This window comes from Taudactylus pleione, unplaced genomic scaffold (genome assembly GCF_031769625.1).
Source record: "Taudactylus pleione unplaced genomic scaffold, aTauple2 ptg001123l, whole genome shotgun sequence".
In the NCBI taxonomy this organism is placed as follows: domain Eukaryota; kingdom Metazoa; phylum Chordata; class Amphibia; order Anura; family Myobatrachidae; genus Taudactylus; species Taudactylus pleione.
In genome coordinates, this window is record NW_028285524.1 from 6,325,354 (window position 1) to 6,341,431 (window position 16,078).

Genomic DNA, 16,078 nt, shown 5'->3' on the forward strand with positions numbered 1-16,078 from the left:
AAAAGCCTGATGAGGGGAATGACCTGACTCAAGCTGGCAGTGTCTGAACTGACTTCACGTGTGGCAAGTTCGAAGGGCTGGAGAACCTTGCACAACACGGAAATCATTCTCCACTGCGCTTGAGTCAGGTGCATACCCCCTCCTTTGCCTATGTCATAGGTGGATGTATAGGCTTGTATGGCCTTTTGCTGCTCCTCCATCCTCTGAAGCATATAGAGGGTTGAGTTCCACACCGTGTCACAACCTCTTGCTTCAGGTGATGGCGGGGCAGGTTCAAGAGTGTTTGCTGGCGCTCCAGTCTTCGGCACGCAGTCGCTGAATGGCGAAAGTGGCCAGAAATTTTTCGGGCCACCCAAAGCGTCTCCTGCACGCCCCTGTCGCTTTTCAGAAAATTCTGCACCACCAAGTTTATTGTGTGAGCAAAACATGGGACGTGCTGGAATTTGCCCAGATGTAATGCCCGCACAATATTGGTGGCGTTGTCAGATATCACAAATCCCCAGGAGAGTCTAAGTGGGGTAAGCCACTGGGCGATGATTTCCCTCAGTTTCTCTAAGAGGTTGTCGGCGGTGTGCCTCTTACTGAAACCGGTGATACACAGCGTAGCCTGCCTTGTAACGAGCTGGCGTTTCTGAGATGCTGCTACTGGTGACGCTGCTGCTGTTGCTGCGTAAGGTGATACATCTACCCAGTGGGCTGTCACAGTCATATAGTCCTTAGTCTGCCCTGTTCCACTTGTCCACATGTCCGTGGTTAAGTGGACATTGTGTACAACGGCATTTTTCAGGACACTGAGGACACTTTTTCTGACGTTTCTGTACAGTCTCGGTATCGCCTGCCTAGTGAAGTGGAATCTAGACGGTATTTGGAACCGGGGACACACTACCTCCATCAATTGTCTAAATCCCACTGCACTAATGGCGGATACCGGACGCACGTCTAACACCAACATAGCAGTCAAGGCCTCAGTTATACGTTTTGCTTCAGGATGACTGCTGTCGTACTTCATCCTCCTCGCTAAGGACTGTTGGAGGGTCAATTGTTTAGTAAAAGTAGTGGTGTTCCTACTTCCTCTCTGGGATGATGAACGACTCCCAGCAGCAGCAACAGCAGCAGCGGCAGCAGTAGGCGTAGCAATGCAGGATCCTCCAGAGGAATCCCGGATAGGAGAGTCAGTCATGCCAGTGACATGGCCTGCAGGACTACTTCCGATCCTGACTAAGGAGGAAATTGACGAGGAGGGAGTTGACGGTGTGGTTTGCAGGCGCTTGGATACAACAGGACAACGGGATTTAGGTGTCCCTGGACTGCTTACGGTCTTAGCCAAAGTTTCTGAACTTGACAGTAACTTTTTATGAACGCGCTGCAGGTGCCGTATAAGGGAGGATGTTCCTAGGTGGTTGACGTCCCTACCCCTACTTATTTCACCTTTACATATGGTACATATGGCAAGACAGTTGTTGTCCGGATTTGGATAGAAATATTGCCAGACCAAAGAGGTGGAATGTTTGGTCTTCTGCCCAGGCATGACCGTGATGGGCTTTTTCATCCCACGGACAACAACTGTCTCCCCCGGAGCCTGATTTAAACAAACCACATCACCATCAGAATCCTCCTCGCCAACTTCCTCCTCAGCGCCAGCTACACCAGTATCCTCATCCTGTTGTACTTCAACAGTGACATCTTCAATTTGCATATCAGCAAGTGGACTGTGGGTGCTCCTTTCAGCACTTGCAGGGGGCATGCAAATGGTGGAAAGAGCCACCTCTTCCCGTCCAGTGCTGGGAAGGTCAGGCATCGCAACCACCACCACACTTGGACTCTCCTTGGGGATTTGTGATATCTTCTTAGAAAGCACAGTTCTTCGCTGTGCTTTTGCCAGCTTAACTCTTTTGATTTTTTTAGTGGGAGGAGGGCTTCCATCGTCATGTGAAGCTGAACCACTAGTCATGAACATACTAGGGATCGACCTTAGCCGTTCCTTGCCACTCCGTGTCGTAAATGGCATATTGGCAAGTTTACGTTTCTCTTCAGCTGATTTAAATGTCTTTTTCAAGGTCATTTTCCTGAACTTTGCCATTTGGGATTGTATGTGCCCTCTACTATGACATTGGGCATCGGCCTTGGCAGACGACGTTGATGGCATGTTATCGTCTATGTCATGACTAGTGGCAGCAGCTTCAGCACTAGGAGGAAGTGGTTCTTGATCTTTCTCTATTTTATTTTTATCGGAGAAAGTTTGGTCCTCCATTTATGTTATATCGATTTGATATATACGTGCGGCTAAACACAGAAAATAATTTTTTTTTGGTTTGGACTGGAGTGTACTTTGTGGGTTACAGCACCCTTTAACGGTCAAGCCAGCCGGCCCTTTACTTATGACACAGGCGCACTCTTGGCACTACTTTGTTGATGCACGTGCGGCTACTGCGCACACAATTCACAAACACAGAAAATAATTTTTTTTTTGGTTTGGACTGGAGTGTACTTGGGGGTTACAGCACCCTTTAACGGTCAAGCCAGCCGGCCCTTTACTTATGACACAGGCGCACGCTTGGCACTACTTTGTTGATGCACGTGCGACTACTGCGCACACAATTCACAAACACAGAAAATAATATTTTTTTTGGTTTGGACTGGAGTGTACTTTCGGGGGTTACAGCACCCTTAACGGTCAAGCCAGCCGGCCCTTTACTTATGACACAGGCGCACGCTTGGCACTACTTTGTTGATGCACGTGCGGCTACTGCGCACACAATTCACAAACACAGAAAATAATTTTTTTTTGGTTTGGACTGGAGTGTACTTTCGGGGGTTACAGCACCCTTAACGGTCAAGCCAGCCGGCCCTTTACTTATGACACAGGCGCACGCTTGGCACTACTTTGTTGATGCACGTGCGGCTACTGCGCACACAATTCACAAACACAGAAAATAATTTTTTTTTTGGTTTGGACTGGAGTGTACTTTCGGGGGTTACAGCACCCTTAACGGTCAAGCCAGCCGGCCCTTTACTTATGACACAGGCGCACTCTTGGCACTACTTTGTTGATGCACGTGCGGCTACTGCGCACACAATTCACAAACACAGAAAATAATTTTTTTTTGGTTAGGACTGGAGTGTACTTTCGGGGGTTACAGCACCCTTTAACGGTCAAGCCAGCCGGCCCTTTACTTATGACACAGGCGCACGCTTGGCACTACTTTGTTGATGCACGTGCGGCTACTGCGCACACAATTCACAAACACAGAAAATAATTTTTTTTTTGGTTTGGACTGGAGTGTACTTTCGGGGGTTACAGCACCCTTAACGGTCAAGCCAGCCGGCCCTTTACTTATGACACAGGCGCACTCTTGGCACTACTTTGTTGATGCACGTGCGGCTACTGCGCACACAATTCACAAACACAGAAAATAATTTTTTTTTGGTTAGGACTGGAGTGTACTTTCGGGGGTTACAGCACCCTTTAACGGTCAAGCCAGCCGGCCCTTTACTTATGACACAGGCGCACGCTTGGCACTACTTTGTTGATGCACGTGCGGCTACTGCGCACACAATTCACAAACACAGAAAATAATTTTTTTTTTGGTTTGGACTGGAGTGTACTTTCGGGGGTTACAGCACCCTTAACGGTCAAGCCAGCCGGCCCTTTACTTATGACACAGGCGCACGCTTGGCACTACTTTGTTGATGCACGTGCGGCTACTGCGCACACAATTCACAAACACAGAAAATAATTTTTTTTTTGGTTTGGACTGGAGTGTACTTGGGGGTTACAGCACCCTTTAACGGTCAAGCCAGCCGGCCCTTTACTTATGACACAGGCGCACGCTTGGCACTACTTTGTTGATGCACGTGCGACTACTGCGCACACAATTCACAAACACAGAAAATAATATTTTTTTTGGTTTGGACTGGAGTGTACTTTCGGGGGTTACAGCACCCTTAACGGTCAAGCCAGCCGGCCCTTTACTTATGACACAGGCGCACGCTTGGCACTACTTTGTTGATGCACGTGCGGCTACTGCGCACACAATTCACAAACACAGAAAATAATTTTTTTTTTGGTTTGGACTGGAGTGTACTTTCGGGGGTTACAGCACCCTTAACGGTCAAGCCAGCCGGCCCTTTACTTATGACACAGGCGCACGCTTGGCACTACTTTGTTGATGCACGTGCGACTACTGCGCACACAATTCACAAACACAGAAAATAATATTTTTTTTGGTTTGGACTGGAGTGTACTTTCGGGGGTTACAGCACCCTTAACGGTCAAGCCAGCCGGCCCTTTACTTATGACACAGGCGCACGCTTGGCACTACTTTGTTGATGCACGTGCGGCTACTGCGCACACAATTCACAAACACAGAAAATAATTTTTTTTTTGGTTTGGACTGGAGTGTACTTTCGGGGGTTACAGCACCCTTAACGGTCAAGCCAGCCGGCCCTTTACTTATGACACAGGCGCACGCTTGGCACTACTTTGTTGATGCACGTGCGGCTACTGCGCACACAATTCACAAACACAGAAAATAATTTTTTTTTTGGTTTGGACTGGAGTGTACTTTCGGGGGTTACAGCACCCTTAACGGTCAAGCCAGCCGGCCCTTTACTTATGACACAGGCGCACGCTTGGCACTACTTTGTTGATGCACGTGCGGCTACTGCGCACACAATTCACAAACACAGAAAATATATTATTTTTTTAGCACTTGGGGGGAGCACCCCTGATGGACAGAGCACCCCCTGGACAACACTACAGCACTCCTTTAGGACTGGGACACTGCACAGGACTTTGGAGTGGACACAGCCCCTATGGAGAACTGACTGCACAACACAGTCCAGCCAGCCCCTATGGACTTTGAAGTAGTGGACACAGCCCCTATTAACAACAGCAGCACAGCACAACACAGCCAGCCCCTATGGACTTTGAAGTAGTGGACAACAGCAGCACTACACTACACTACACTACACAGCCCTAACTCCCACCCTCCCTCTTCACTGTCCACAGCCGAGTGAGAAAATGGCGCCGACGTGTGTACCTTATATAGGATCCAAAACCCGCGAGACTCGGAAGGCGGGAAGATGACGTTTTGCCTCGATTTCAGATCCGAGTCAGGCGGGAAAAGTCGAGCCTGACTCGGATCGGACTCGGATCGGACTCGGATCGGGGGGGCTCGGGGGGGTTCGGATTTCAGAAATCCGAACCCGCTCACCCCTAATAGGAATGCTTCTGTATGATTTTGGGTTCTATTGAGGGCGAATAGAACACATTTAAAACTTCAAATAGAACTTTAAATAGAAACCAATGCACCATCGAAATTATAATGGAACCCAAAATCGACTTTTAGTAAATTATCTATTTTATATAGAAACACTGTGGTTGATTTTTGTGGGGATGTTGGTTGTATTTTGGCCAATTTTAAATGGAACCAAAATTGGCTTTTAGTAAATTTACCCCCAGATAACCCATTTTGGTGATACAAAACCTATTTTACTGTATGCCACAGCAGCACTTTGGGTCGCCAAAAATCCTGACTTCATATAAGTATGCAGAGCTGTGCAGAATACTAGGGACTTACTTAAGGATTTACGTGATAATATTTCCCTTCTGTTAATTGTAACACCATTATAAAATGTACTAAACTGCACTTAAAATTGTCTACAAAGCAAGCAAAGCCATCTATCAATAATACAGGAGGTGTGTGGATCATGTGTATCCCACTCTGGGATACACAGCAGCTAGCTTCTTATTTTCATACAACATATTCTACAAGTGAATTGACATTTCTGTATTCTCCGACTTTGGGCCACAGAGAAAAGAATACAAATTTTAATTAGTTAGGAATTTTGGTCTCTTCAAAATTTAAGCTGAAGGCAGTTGTCAAAGCATGAAACCTGGCCTGATAGAGCTAATACAATTCAATGGAGAAAGTGCTTCGTATGGTGCATACACACGGTCAGACTTGCTAGATCAGAGGTTCTCAAACTCGGGCCCTGATTCAGACCCGGTCGCTCTGACAGAGCGCTCGCTCTGAATCAGGGCCGGGCTTATTTTTTTTAGACCGGCCTCCTGACTGCTCGCATAGCTGTGGGTGACCACCATGGGTGGATTGGCCGTTATATTCAGCGGGATAAATCCCGGTGGGCCGATTGGTCGTGGGGCCGCTTGTAATCTGTGGCCCCACCCCCTGAATCACGTCACACAGCCTGTCCCTGCTTTATGTTTGAATGACAGGCAGCCCGTCGGCAGCCTGCTACATTTAGTAAAGCAGCCCGCCTCTCTCATGCTCCTCCTCTCATTCCAGGCACCACGGAGGAGGAACAGGTTTGCGGCCGGCGGCGGTACAAGTAAGTCACAGAGGGGGTGCCATGCCATCCTGCCAGCCAGCCCACCCGCCGGCGCGATTGACTCCTCTCCACTCTTTCCCCTCCCCAGGCGTGAAGTTAAACTGTAACTGCACAGCCTTGGAAGGGGACAGAGAGAAGAGGAAATAATCGGGCCTGGCTGTCTGGGAGACTCAGGCAGGGGGAAGACAGGAGAGGAGTCAAACAGGGCTGAGGGGATTCTTTTTTTGCTCCCAGCCCATCCTGCTGCTCCCAGCCAAGCAGTGGCCTGCGTTCTCCATCACTGCATTGCGGGCTGCTGCTGTAGCGAGCAGGTGAGCCAACAGACAGAACAGCGCGAGCAAGACACAAAGGCTGGAGCAGCTGCAGGAGGAGGTACTTAAGTTAGGGTCCCCAGTGATAAGAGGTGCCTTGTGTGTGTTGAAAAAGGGCACAGGCCCCTGGGGTATGGATAGATGGTTACCCTCAACCTTGTACCTGGACTAGCCATAAATTACTTACCTGATACACCATTCAGTGTATGGTGTATAGATGTGGAGGTAGGTGCATAACACCTTCCTCCTGTGCCTCTCACCTCTCCTAAAGCTTTGTTAAGGTAGGGAGGGGGGCAGGGGTTAAATGACTAAAGCTTGATAGTATTGGGGGGAGGTGCACCTTCTGCATGGTTTAGGGTGGCCCCTGTATGGAGATTCCTGGGACCATAATGCCCCTTCATGGGCCTTAACCCATTCAGTGCCAGCTTGTGATGGAGAAATGTATCATCCTGCTGGGAAAGGGTTCCCTTGTCTAACCCCTTCATGTCTAGGTGTGTGGGGGCTATCTGAGGGTGGGGAATGTCCTTGCTTAGGTATTTTTTCAAAATATCTATAGATGTATGGTCTGGTTGACACCCTCCTTTCTCAGCCAGTGTGCGTATGTGTGTGTGAGGCTATGTGGCAGTGAATGCATGAGACTATGGGGACAGTATGCGTGTGAGGCTATGGGGCAGTATGCGTGTGAGGCTATGGGGGCAGTATGCGTGTGAGGCTATGGGACAGTGCATGTGTGTAAGGCTATGGGGCAGTGTATGCATGTGAGGCTATGGGGGCAGTATATGTGTGAGGCTATGGGGGCAGTGTATGCGCGTGAGGCTATGGGGGCAGTATGCGCGTGAGGCTATGGGGGCAGTATATGCGTGTGAGGCTATGGGGGCAGTATGCATGTGAGGCTATGGGGGCAGTATGCGTGTGAGGCTATGGGGCCAGTATGCGTGTGAGGCTATGGGGGCAGTATGCATGTGAGGCTATGGGGGCAGTATGCATGTGAGGCTATGGGGGCAGTATGCATGTGAGGCTATGGGGCAGTGCATGTGTGAGGCTATGGGGGCAGTATGCATGTGAGGCTATGGGGGCAGTATGCGTGTGAGGCTATGGGGCAGTGTATGCGTGTGAGGCTATGGGGGCAGTATGCATGTGAGGCTATGGGGGCAGTATGCGTGTAAGGCTATGGGGCAGTGTATGCGTGTGAGGCTATGGGGGCAGTATGCAAGTGAGGCTATGCTGGCAGTATGCGTATAGGCTATGGGGCAGTGTATGTGTGTAAAGCTATGTGGCAGTGTATGCGTGTGAGGCTATGGGGGCAGTAGCAGATCCCTCCTCCCACAGATTACAAGCGGCCCCACAGACCAATCAGCACACCAGAATTTATCCCGCTGAAGAACGGCCAATCCACCCCTGGCTGCTACATAGCCTCGCATACACACTGCCCAATAGCCTCACACATACACTGCCCCATAGCCTCACACGCAGCTCTAGTGGGGGAAGATCTGTCTGTGAGGGAGGGGGGATCTGCTGTACTAGGGGGAGATGATTTGTCTTTGGGGGAGATGATCTGTCTGTGAGGGAGGGGGATCTGCTGTACTATGGGGAGATGATCTGTCTGTGGGGAAGGGTGATATTGTTTGCTAAGGGAAGATGATGATGATGATGATGATCTGTTGGTGGGGAATGGGGATATTCTGTGCTAAGGGAAGATGACTTGTGTGTGGGGGAGATGGGCTATTCTGTGCTAAGGGGAGATGATCTGTGTGTTAGAAAGGGGGGCTATTCTGTGCTAGGGCAGGAGAATGCCACTGGGGAGGCGCAGGGTGATGGTGCTGGGGAGATGCAGATGGTACCAAATGAGCAAATATGTTTTATTTATAAAAATATTTTGATATGGGAAATCCCCACTTTGTCCTGACCCAAAACTTCTGTTACTATGTATTATCTGGTTGAACCTCTGTTGCATGTTGATGACATTGGCTTTATTACTACACTAACAGGCGGCTTCTGGACCATGTTATCTCCTGCATGAATAGTGAATACTGACTCAAGACACTGCCTGTCCAGGGAGGATCAATTTCTTCAAAGGTACCTCATTGCAGAGAATCATACAGGTAAGAAAATGCTCATTCACATGCTCACTGTGCTTATACACTGGAGAGCTGGACTGGGGGGCATGGCTATCAGCTCCTGGAGCAGTGGGCATGCCCCCATCTTGAGAAAATGGGGGGAGTGGCTTGTGGGCATGGTATGTAATAGTAGACCACACCCCTTGCAACTAGGCCCCACCCACTTTTCCGGGCGCGTGCTGTTGGCGCGCGCACATAGGGCCTCTTTCGCAGTTTTTTCCAGGGCCACTTTAAATTCCCAGTCCACCCCTGGTGACCACCCACAGCTACAGCAAGCGGCCATGATGATGGTTGCAATGGTCAAGACCATCGCGACCATCGGGCTTGCGACGAGACCCTTGTGGTAGAGTCTCGTGGCCGCAAGCCCCAGAGAGCTTTCGGCTCTAACAGAGCTGGAATCTCTCCACTAACATCACTTGTGATGTCAGTGGGGCCGGCCCCAAACGATAAGCATTCTCATGGGAACACCTCCATTTGGACAGCCACCCCCCCGACCCTCCCACCAAAGGGGGCAAGCTGTCACTCAACATCGACAGCACGCCCCCTTTGGTGCGAGACCTGGAGCGACGGATTGCACACGAAGCCGGCTCCGTCATGCGCATTCGCTCTGGGCCACCATCGACCGTTTGCGAGCACTCAGCGCTCGCAACCGGGTCTGAATCAGGCCCTCGGTCCTCAGGACCCCACACAAGTCACGTTTTCCAGGTCTCCCAGCAGGTGCACAAGTGTATTCATTACTCATTGACACATTTTAAAAGATCTACAGGTGGAGATAATTATATCACTTTTGATTCTGTGAGGAGACCTGGAAAACATGCACTGTTTGGGGTCCTGAGGACCGAGTTTGAGAACCTATGTGCTAGAGGAGCAATGAACGATTTGAACAAGTTTACCAACGATTTCATGAACGATGAACGATTTCTGACAGTATTTAAATGAATGAAATCGTCCAAATCTGACTGCAAACACAGTCGATTTCAGATATCGTTATCTGACATGTGGGCACGCGCATCGTTCGTCGATGCATGTCAAACATGTCAACGATATGAACAATGTAACGATTTTTACAATCATTATCGTTCATATCTTCCAGAAAATCTGACCGTGTCTACCCTCCATAAGTAAAATTATCCAGTACAGACCAAGTGGTCAGTGTGATTGCCATATAAATAAAAGCAAAGTTTGAAACTTTGGGCCAAGCTGCTTGTATTGTTACATAAATTCCGTGACAAGTGTTTACAACGATCCTTCATACACAGCAATGGTAAATTACGGATTAAGCTGTCTCTGCGATGTCCTGCACTGGATAAATGAGCTGAAATTCCTATGCTGAAATTTGCTGATCCCAGCCTTTTGGCCAAAAGAATTCTGTCCGGGTGACAGGATCTGAACCAAGGCTCCCCTAAGACTTGCAAGACATTGGCCTGATTTTAGTAAAGCAGTATTGCGGTCAATGATTTTAAAACATACAGTATACACATGGAACTGTAATAATAAAGAATGTCCACAAAAGTCTTTGGAATATAGATTCCAGAATATCCAATTGCCTGCGATATTTTTCTTGTTGAAATTAACGCATTTATTAATCCTTAATTAACGTGGCTATGTTTGCTGCTGATTCACGCGCCATACAATTGAAAAAAATCTTGCTTGGTAATTATGGCTGCTAATAAGCGCGTTATTTATATTGAATATGGGGTAAATCAGCCTGTACCCTAAAAAAATGTAAAATAAATATTGGATAAGGTACTGTATAGATGTCTATTACTGTGCAAAAGCAAAATATTGGGGCTCTTAAAAGGTTTTGAATGGCTGATTTTTCCATTGTTTTAACAGTGAATAAATTCTAGAAAGCAAGTGTGTTTCAGCAAATGAATGTTCTAGTTAAAATTGGGGTGCATAAAAATGCCTGTAAGATGATTTTGAGTAATTTAAAGCCACTTTTAAATATTGTTTAAAAAACACCTGTAACTCCCACCTGCAATGTGGTGGAGAACCTATAACCCTCCAGCTGCTGAGGAACTAAACATCCCATCATGCCCTGCCACAGATTTGCTGTTAGGGCATATAAAAACTGTGTCAGGGCATGCTGGGATGTGTAGTTCCACAGCAGCTGGAGGGCCGTACGTTCCCCACCCCTTTAGCCCATTATTCTCTTTGCAGATTATCAACCTAAAAATAACATGTCATTATTAGCCGAACAAAGCTAATTAAAAACTTATAACTGCCTAATTAATTGTCGTAGGGTCCCAGAGCTTCTGAACCAAGGGGGTCATTCAGACCCACTCGCAAGCGGCAGTACGCTCGCAAGTGGGTCGATGTTCCCCACTGCGCATGCGCACGACGGAGGGAGCTCCGTCGTGCGCATGCGCGAGACCCGGACTGTGACAGCCAAGCTGTCGCTCCGGGTCTCGCACCAAGGGGGGTGTGCTGTCGATGGTGACTGACAGCACGCCCCCTTTGGTGGGCGTGCCGGGGGCGTGCCTGCCAGACGGAGGCGTTCCCATGGGAATGCCTACCGTCTGGGGCCGGCCCCACTGACATCACTAGTGATGTCAGTGGGAGTGATTTTGGCTCTGATAGAGCAAAAATCACTCCAGGGCTTGTGGCTGGGAAACCCTACCGCAGGGTTTCCGTCGCAAGTCCGATGGTCGCGATGGTCAAGACCATCGCGACCATCTTTTTGGACGCTTGTATATGCTGTGGGTGGTCACCCACAGCTATACGAGCGTCCAGGAGGATGCTCCATTTTAATGGAGGAGGGCCCTGATTCAGAGCGAGCGCTCTGGTCAGAGCGTCCGGCTCTGAATCAGGCCCCAAGTCCCTACATCTTTACCTTATAAAAGGGATTTTCCCCGACTCTGTAACTGCACCGGGGAGCAGCAAAGAGATGTCACATTATATCCCCATGAAAATTAACACAGCTAAATTTGCCCGGCTAATTTAATACCAAAAACCTTGTGCCCGACCATGTTAACTTGCAAATTGGATATGCCCCCAGGTGTGGGAGATTGCTTTCCCACACATGAATATTCTTGCAATACAATTCCCAATAAATAATGTTTCCAGTTTCGCACACCCAGTTTCTGTTGCAGGCAAGTGCCCTTTAGGCCATATAAACTTGTACAAATACTGCAACATATGATTCCATCAAATTCTGCAATGTTTTGGAAAACATTGGTGAGGCCGTGGATGGTACATCATCCCGCCACAACACATGAAATATAATAACTAGACTTCACCCAGACAGATTCATTTCATTCTGAATACTCCTGGACAGTCACATATTTCCAGATGCATATACTGTACATTCTTATCAATTAATTCACACAGTCCTAAGAGACTTCTGTTATAACTGACAAAGATTTATTTGAAAGCACTTGTCAATTGTTATACAAACAGTAATTAAGTGGTATAGGGGATGAACTGTTTGCTAGGTAATGTTAAAGTATTATCTGTGACCCTGTTGGTTCCTCTGCTTCTGCGTCAGGCGCGCCTCTTGGACTCCCAGGTTCGGGTGCAGTGCACCTGACAGGTGCCTGTTATAAAATCGTCATTAGCACCTAATTAACTCTTGTCTAACGCTCTTAAAGTGATCAGTGACCTTCATTAGGATGTACAAAGAGAGAATAAATGGAAATCTGATTCACAAAACCACATTTATTAACCTTAAAGCAAGTAAAACAAAAAATACAAAATTTTAAGAGGCGCAGTGTCAGGAGCGTTTCTAGAGAGGAGGGGGCCTGTATGCAGTCTCCGACACGGGCCCCCTCCTCTCCGCCCGGCGGCGCACTAAACTATGCGCGGCCAGCACCGGAGTTATAGACTCTGATCACCAGAGTGTGCCCAGAGTCTATAGTGTCTGCACAGGTCACCTGGAAAATGGCTGCGGCGGCCATTTTCCATGTACTGCACATACGCAAACGACAGAAAAATGGCCGCTATGGCCCAGGGGCCCGTGTTCCCCGCACACCCTGCACCCATTATAGATACGACCCTGCGTAGTGTGCCTGGACAAACCGACATATTTCCGCAAAATACCCACAACCTTTGTAATTTTCATTCATAAAATTAGCAAAATACACAAAATTGTGAGGAAATAAAAAGAAATACGTACCTTCAAAAGTCAGACGAGTTTGGGCACAATGAGCCTAAGAGGCGAGGAAGGTCACTACTGCACTCCACGCAGGTGGCGGGAAAACTGACTAGGGGGATTCAAACAGCACCTAGAGATAGGAAGGTGCTAGGAAGGGCAGGCCCCTGTGCCCCCTTGCGGCGGAGAGGTGAGCGAGAACAGCTTTGTGGCGCCTGTCAGGCCAGCTGCGCCTGACGCAGGGTTAAGTGTGTTACAGACAAGTCATACTCAAGGAATATTCAGCTTCCATAGATCAATTATATAATCAACTGAGATTTGGATTAAACATCAGATGACTTGTCACTATCATGCAGGTGCCTCTATGCCTGCTCTCCAAAAAACCAAAGAGTAACCAGCTGGGCCGGTAATATGGTGCTCAATTTCCTGCCTGTCTTCTCAATTTCCCTAAGTGTGGCTATCTGTCCTATGGGGATCCATTCAAGATGCCGGCGGCTGGGATGCCAGACATCAGGATACTAACGCCGAAGGGATCAAGAAAGATACCGACAACAGCATCCTAAAGGTAAGTATACAGGTTATGGTTAGGGTTAGGCTGAGGATGGGAGGGTTGGGCTTAGGGACCTGCTGGTTAGGGTTAGGCACTTACCGGGGAGAGTTAGGTTTAGGGTGCAGGAAGGGGGGTTAGGTTTAGACACCACCGGGGGGAGGTTAGGGTAAGGCACTCCTGGGTAGAGGTTAGGGTTAGGCACCTCCGGGGGAGGGTTAGGGGAGAAGAGAGTTAACCTACTTACTGTTGGGATCTTCAAAATCGGGATGCTGCTGTTTGTCTTCTGACTGCCGGCATCCCGTCCGCCAGTAAATCATACTGATTCCATCATATGTTACTGTGCATAGAACCTGAATTATTGCTGTGAATCTGTGGAGAGAAGACACAGGCTGGGTAAGACAGTATCAGCAACTAGCGGAAGTGATTCATATTAGGTAAAAAAAGCAAAAGAGAAGCGCTACAGACACTACAAGCTGGGGAGGTTAAACAGAGGAGGGAGACCAAGTGCAGTCTCTGTGTGGGCCCCCACCTCTCTCGCCGGTGCATGTATTGAGAAGCAGGGGTGTCTTAAGAGAGGATACATTCCCCATCCAGGGTCCCCTACTCTCTCCCCGGTGGCAGGCACTAGAGTGTGCCCAGAGACTACTGCGCATGTGCAATTCACCGGGGAAATGGCATGGCCGACATTTCCCCGGCAATTCCTTCACTGCGCTTGCACAAAATGCAGGAAAAATGGCTGCGGTGGCCATTCTCCTACGTTTTCAGCAGCGTTGAGACACCCGACGCAGGACCTTGGAGAGGTAAATTTTAGATAATATGGGTGCAGTGTGTGCAGTCAGGGCCGGCAACAGATATCTTGGGCTCGGTTTTATCAGGCCCCCTATTCCCTCCCAGTAGGTACATGCAGGTCGGCCATTGGCTGATCCCCAACTGTCTCTCTCAACCTTAACCTCCTGTGTCTCTCTAGCCTCATCCTCCCCTGGGATGCACCAGCCTCAACCCTCATCTCTACAGCACATCCATGTGTCTCCAGTCTTTTACCCCTATGTCTCTCCATCTCCAGGCATCCACTCATCACCTCTGTGTCTCTCAGCTTCATTGCCTACTCATATCTCTCAGCTAGATCCCCCCACCCTGTTTCTCTCAGCTTCATCCCCTCCACTGTGTCCCACAGCTTCATTCCCCAGAACCTGCATGTCACAGCTTTATTGCCCAGACCCTGCATATCTCAGCTTCATTCCCCAGACCCTGCATGTCTCTGCTTCATTCCCCAGACCCTGCGTCTCTCAGCCCCAAACCCAATCCCTGCATCTCTCAGCCCCAAACTGATCCACGGCATTTCTCAGCCCCAAACCCATCCACTGCGTCTCTCAGTCACAAACCCATCCAATGTGTCTCTCAGCCCCAAACCCAGCCCCTTGTGTCTCTCTCCTACCTAACCCCTCCCAGTAGGTACATGCAGGCTGATCATTGACTGATCCCAAACTTTCTCTCAGCTTCATTCCCAACTGTCTCTCTGAACCTTAACCTTCTGTGTCTCTCTAGCCTCATCCTTACCTGGGCTACACCAGCCTCAACCCTCATTACTCCAGCACATCCATGTGTCTCCAGTCTTTTGCCCCTATGTCTCTACATCTCCAGCCATCCACTCATCTCCTCTGTGTCTCTCAGCTTCATTCCCCTGCGTGTCTCAGCTTCATTCCCCAGATCCTATATCTCTCAGCCTCAAAGCCATCCACTGCGTCTCTCAGCCCCAAACCCAGCTCCTTCATCTCTCAACCCCCAAACCCATCCACTGTTTCTCAGCCCCAAACCCATCCACTGTGTCTCTCAGTCCCAAACCCAGCCCCTTACTTCTCTCAGCCCCAAACCCACCCCCTTGTTTCTCTCAGCCCCAAACCCATCCACTGCATCTCTCAGCCCTAAGCCCATGCTCTGGGTCTCTCATCTCCAAACCCAGCCCTTGTGTCTCTCAGCCCAAAATCCCAGCTCCTGTGTAACTCAGCCCCAAACCCTGCCTCTATGTCTCAGGCAATGTCTCCCAGCCCCAAACCCAGCCCCTGTCTCACAACCCTCAATCCCTGTGCCTCACATCCCCAAAACCAGCTCCTGTGTCTCTCAGACCCAACACCTGCCCTTGTGTTACAGCCCATTTCTCCCAGCTCCAAACCCAGCCAATGTGCCTCACAAACCCCAGTCTCTCTGCCTCACAACCCCCAGCCTCTGTGCTTCACAACCCCCAGCCCCTGTCACGCACAGCCTCCAGCCCCTGTGCCCCACAGCCCCAGCCACTGTGTCCCGCAGTCTCCAGCCCATGTCTCACAGCCACCACAGCGTCTTCATGTCAAGTTCCCCTGTCAGCATCTTCATCTTCAGCTCACCCTCCCCAGTGTCTTCATACCCCAGCTCTCCTCCCTCACCATATACAACTCCAGCTCTAATCCCTCCCCAACCTCCGCCCATACCGTGGCTCCTCTCTCCAGCCAACACTTACCTGCTCCCGTGTTCCTCTTCTCTGCCCCAGCGGCATGATGTCATGACATCATGCGTGGAGCCGGCACCCAAAAAAAATATTATTGCTCCAGGCCTTTCTCTGACTCCCTCTGACTGCCCATGTCATGTCTCTGTGCCCTGCAGAGGCAAGGCGGACACATGA